Raw genomic sequence first — 5998 nt, 5'->3', positions numbered from 1 at the left:
TAGTATGATGCCTTATATTTTTGGTCTACTTGATCGTAAAATTTCATACACATCTTGAAAAGTAAAACAGATATAGATTAGTACCCATAAGATAATCAAATATTATTAATTGATAAAATTCACACTCATATGTTCTCTACCCGAACTTGATATTTATCCAACATGCTTAGTTCGAAAAATACATCATAACCACATGATTTCTAGTTCTCATAAATTTAATTTAAAATTAAATATACAAAATTTAAAAGAGAAAAAAGACAAGGAAAACTTTTCCTTATGTATTCTTATTACGAGACCTCAAAGGTAGGGTTTAGTTCTAAGGGTAGAAGTACTTAAATTATCCTCTTCGTCACCTACTAAGACAAGAAAGACCTTCGATCCTCACCCATTATAGACTCATTTGGACCTAGTTCAATCTGAGATGATGCACCTCTTAAAACACACGTAGACATAAGACTTGTACCCCAAAAGCGGTCCTTTATCATGCACATAGGTAAAAACCTCACGAAAGAATACCTTCTCACTCTCACTTAAATGGGTAAGAGCGAGACTTAGCTCGATAATATGATAATCAATGAAATTATTATAATAATAAATTTAGTTTTCAACGTTCTCTCATTATTTCAATTTGATTATAATTCTAAAAAAACCCACGACATTTAATTTTTTTACCAATTCAACTCCTTTTTTATTACTCCCTTTCATCATTCTCATCCACCCTTTGATACTAAATTAAAATAGAGGTAAACTATATAAATAGTTCCCAAACTTTTAGGGTGCTTACATTTTGGTCACCCGACTTTTAAAACTTGCAATATAGTCACTGAACTTTTAGTTCGTTTTCAGTGAGGTCTCTGACATTAACTCCCGTTAGTTTCATATGACGTGGAACCCCGTTAACCCTTCTTCTTCTTCTTCTTCTTCTTCTTAAACTCATCGCAAAAACTCTTCCTTTTTAGGAGGTTAAACCCATGCCAATTAAAAAAATAAAACAAAAACTCTTCCTTTTTAAGAATCACAAGTTTCTTTAGGAAATTAGTTTTCATCTGTTTATAATCAAGACGAATTAGCTTTGAATGTTCTACACCATGATGCTTACCCTTGTTTTTGTATTTGTTCTTGTGTGCTAATCACTATACATGTTAGCATGCCTATGTGATGAATTCATGTAGTATAGTTATTTGTGAGGTAGTGAGCTTATAAGCTCAACGTTCGAAACATGTTTCCCAAGATAGAAGGTCTAGAAAAGATTAATGATACCTATTAGTCTTGTTGGAAGTATGTACAAGATCTTGGCTCGAGTTCTATCAAGAAGGTTATCCTTTTATATTAATGAAGTTGTTGGAGAGTCCCAATTTTCTTTCACTCTCGGGAAACATATTTCTTATTGTTGTCTCATTGCTAAAGAGGTTACTGATTTCATCACTCGCAATAATCAAGAAGCCATAGTATTCAAAGAGGATTTTAAGAAGGCTTATGATACTGTGGACTGGTCATTCTTGGATTTAATATCTAACAAAATGGGTTTTGGTTCTAAGCAGCGAAAATGGATTAGATTGTGTATTTCTACGACATCCATTTCTGTTCTGATCAACGGTTCCCCCTGGAACATGTTTAGTATCAAAAGAGGTTTCAGATAGGGTTGTCCACTTTCCCGTTGTTGTTCAACCTTATTGTTAAAGCACTAAGTGTTCTTGTTTGAAAAGCAATTGATGTTGAGTTTTTGACAATGTGGCAGTAGGTAAAGTGGGTCTTATTATATCGCATTTTCAGTTCGAATTTTCCAATGTTGAAGCATATTAAGGTACAAATATGAAGAAAACTCTAAGGTGACGTTTGATTCGCTGGAATCCCTTGAAATTAGGGGAATTGGAATCCAATTCCACCATTTTTCCATGTTTGGTTCAAATTTTCAAATGGCGAATTGGAATCCAATTCCATCAAGGGAGGGAAAGTAAATTCCATCCATAACATGATGGAATTGAAATCCTTTGGAGGAGGGAATGTGAAATTTGACCATACTACCTCATTAATATTTTGATATTCGGGTCGGATTTTTTAAAAAAATTTCGGGATTCGGTCGGATTTTTTTTTAAATTTCGGGTTCGAGTCGGGTCGGGTCGGTTTTTGTAAGTGTATATTCGGGTCGGGTCGAGTTTTTTTTTTAAATTTCGGGATCGGCTCGGATTTTTTTAAAAAATACGGGTTCAGGTCGAGTTTTTTTAAGTGTGATATTCGGGTCGGGTCGGGTTCGGGTTTAGGGTGAAAAATACCCGACCAAACCCGAAAAAATATATAATTTTACCTTATATATTTAGGAATAATTACAATAATACCCCTCTATATATAATTTTTTTTTCAATTAAGTCACAGTTTTTATTGAATAAAAATAATTTTTTTATTATTTCGGGTCGGGTTTCTAATTCATATATTCGGCTTGGGTGAAACTTTATTTTGGTCGGGTCGGGTCTCGTGTGGAGGTTCCCTTGTTCTCGGGTCGGTCGGGTGGAACAAAAACCCGACCCAACCTGACCCATGACCATCCCTAATTGGGATGATTTTAACTTATGATGTTTATTAGTATGATTTTTATAATTTATTGAAATGAATAATCAATCAATAAAATGAAAATTTAAATTTTTAAAATTTTTATAATATATTGCTACATGTAAGTTATAAAACAAACTAAAATTCTGCAAAAAAAGAAGAAGGGCAATTTTGTCTTTTTATATTATGAAATCAAATTTATCTGATATGTCTGCGAACCAAACAAAATATGAAATTGGATTACAATTCAATTTTCTGTGAACCAAACAAGTTTCAGATTCAGATTCCAATTCTTACAGATTTCAATTCCTTCACAGATTCCAATTCCCTCATAAACATTCCAACGAATCAAACGCCACTTTAGAATCTTTGAACTTGCTTCTGGGCTTAAATTAAAATTGAAGAAATCAAAGATCTATGGAACCAATGTAGAAGAAAGCTCTATTATACTTTGGGCTAATTCAATCCATTGTGGATGTGATTCCTTATCGACGAACTACCTCAGCCTTCCTCTTGTCACGCTCGAAACTCTGTTTTGATCTGGTAGCCGATCATTGACAAATTTTTGTCCCGACTTGATGGGTGGAAAGGAAAAATGCTCTCTTTTGGTGGCCAAGTGACCCTTGTAAAGTTTGTCTTAAACTTGCCGATTTATTTATTTTTCTTTATTCCAGATGTCATTTCAGTCGCTTATTCTCTAAACAAAATTATTGTAAGGCTCATTTGGGGATATTTATCGAATTGTTCAATCCATTGGATCAAGTGGGAAAACATGTGCCAACCAAAAGAGTACGGGGGCTTCAGGTTTTTCGATCAAAAACCAAAAAATAAAGCTCTCCTAAACAAATGGCCGGAGATACGGATGTGAACCCGATAGCCTGTGAAGAAAAGTGATTGATGCCAAGTATGATGTTGATCCTTCAGGTCTTATCTTGAATTTTAACTAATTTTGAAATGTATCATGGGTATAGAAGAACATTTCGAGGCCTTTGCTCAATCAAGATTATATGTTTACAAAAAATATTCATTTTTCCTTGGTAATGGAAAGCTTATAAACTTTTGGACTGATCATTAGGTGGGAGAATCTTCACTAATTGCCTCTTTCCCTATAACTTTTGCTTTCGCAATCAAAAAGAATGGTAAGGTGTGTGATTTTGGTTCAAGGGTTGTTGAGATTTGGTCATGGAATATTTCCCTTCGCAGACGGCCTTTCAATTGGAAAATAGGCATTTGGGAAAACTTCTCAAGGGTCCTGAATGTAGCTGGAGTATTGTGCTCACTGATGGTATTAGGAGGGTAGGGTGCTCTAACAGATGGTATTCTCCAAAAGCTTTCAGCGTTGTTGTAAGGAAAGCGGGGTCTGAACCAAACCCCCTTTTGAAGTTGGTCTGATCCAACTTAGCCCCTCCAAAAGTGGAAGCGTTCTTATGGAAAGCAGTTCCGGACAAAATTCCAACTCGTGTCGAACTATCTAAGCGTGAGGTGGTTTTGGGGTCATGCTTGTGCGTCTCCTGTTCGAAGGAAAATGAATCAGTGAATCATCTCATGTATCACTGCGACATTTCCTATTTTGATTCCTATGATATTCAAAGAGGTTGTTATGCGGAGTAAGATTTCTGCAATCATTATTCCTGGAGGGTTGCAACCACTCTTCTGCGAGAGTTGATTATTTTTCATCTCTATTAAAAAATGGTTTATAAAATTGAATGTTTAAAAAATCAAATTGACGTTTACTTAATAATTCAAATTGTTGATTCATTCAATGAGACAGGTTGAATCACTTAATTTAATTGAGAATTTTAAATATTAAATAAACATAAAGTATAGTAAATTATATACTTAAAAACATTAATATACATTTTCCATAAAATAAACAATATACATTAATTTTAATACATAATATGACTTTTTTAGTATCATAGGTCATTGTATTATGAGTAAGTTTGAATTAGGTCATCATATTTCAAAGGTCACAATCATATTGTTTTATTTATAAATTGTAACAATCAAGTCACTTTATCCTTGAGTATGTAACATACATTGATTTTTTTACTTATAATCAGATTAAGACTTTCTAAAATATAAAACATAATTATAAACTTACTTGTAATATCATGTGATGTAATTTATCCAAATATATTTATCAATTCCGACTGATTTCATTTGATTTTTCTATTTTTTTTCAATAATATAAAATCAGTATTATCACAATATCTTTCCACACCAATTGCATCCACTAATTCAGAGTGTTACACTTTTGTCCCAAAGAAATTTAAGGGGAAAAAGCGATACAAACGATCATATACAAATATGAGCATGTAAGTTCAAAACAAAACAATAAAAAAAGCCAATAAGTTTCAAACAAATTCAACGTTTTGTTTTTAGGAACCAAGCGACCTCAATCTCAAGGAATGAGTATTATTCTTATTAAAGTGTTCATTGTCACATGATTGAGAATCTTTCAGACAAATACTACACTATAATCATCTTAGATTATTTAAAAATAGAGTTTGAATTTGTTTATTTGGTTTAAAAGTATAATCCAAGCTAATTCGTCCTTTCCCTTTAGGAGAATTTTTTTTATTAAACTAACGTGATTAAAATGTAATATATGTTCTAAATACTTTCAACTATTTGATAATAACACACAATCACTTTTGTTGCAGTTGTTGATGCTCAAACCTATGACTTTTAGAAACAACAACGATTTCTTTAATCACTGAGGTAAGTTAGTTTCTGAATTTAGAAGCATTAGACTCATCATATGGGGTTAAAATTGACTTTTTAAGTAAAATCCAGTTTTTCTCACTTTTACATGAGGGAGCAGTAACGGACCCACATTATAGGTGGGAGGGGTAATGCCTCCATATTTTTATGGTTTAATTACCTTTTAAGCCACTAATAGTTTGAAACTATTATAATTAATTCTTTGTCCCTCTAAAAAATGTTTGGTATAATTATTTTTTAGGACCTATCAGTTTTAAAATTAATAAAATTAAGCATTAACCCCAAATTTGACTAATTTAATTAGTTTTTAAGACATTTGAATTTTAAAATTAATGAAATTAAACCTTTAATCTCTTAATTTTTAGTTTATTTACTTGTTAGGACCCTATTTATTTTAAAGTTAAACAATTTGCCTCCTCATAGATCAACCCTAAATCTGATTATAAAATCAAATATTATTACAATATCTTTCCAAACTTTCACTCAAACAATCGCATTGACTAATTAAGAGTGTTACAATTCTGTTCCAAAGTATGAGCATGCAAGAAGGTTCAAAAGTAAAAACAAAACCATAAAAAAAACCAAGGAATTTCAAACTAAATCAACGTGACACAATTTAGAAGCATCAAACTCGTCGTCTTGGGTTAAAAACTCTGCAATTTTTTCTAATTTCACCAGCTCTTCCTTCAAGAACCTGGATATTTCCCATCCCTCGTTCTAAACA

Source organism: Hibiscus syriacus, unplaced genomic scaffold, assembly GCF_006381635.1.
Source record: "Hibiscus syriacus cultivar Baekdansim isolate YM2019G1 unplaced genomic scaffold, ASM638163v2 tig00000205_pilon, whole genome shotgun sequence".
Taxonomy (NCBI): domain Eukaryota; kingdom Viridiplantae; phylum Streptophyta; class Magnoliopsida; order Malvales; family Malvaceae; genus Hibiscus; species Hibiscus syriacus.
Note: the sequence above shows the minus strand (reverse complement) of the source record.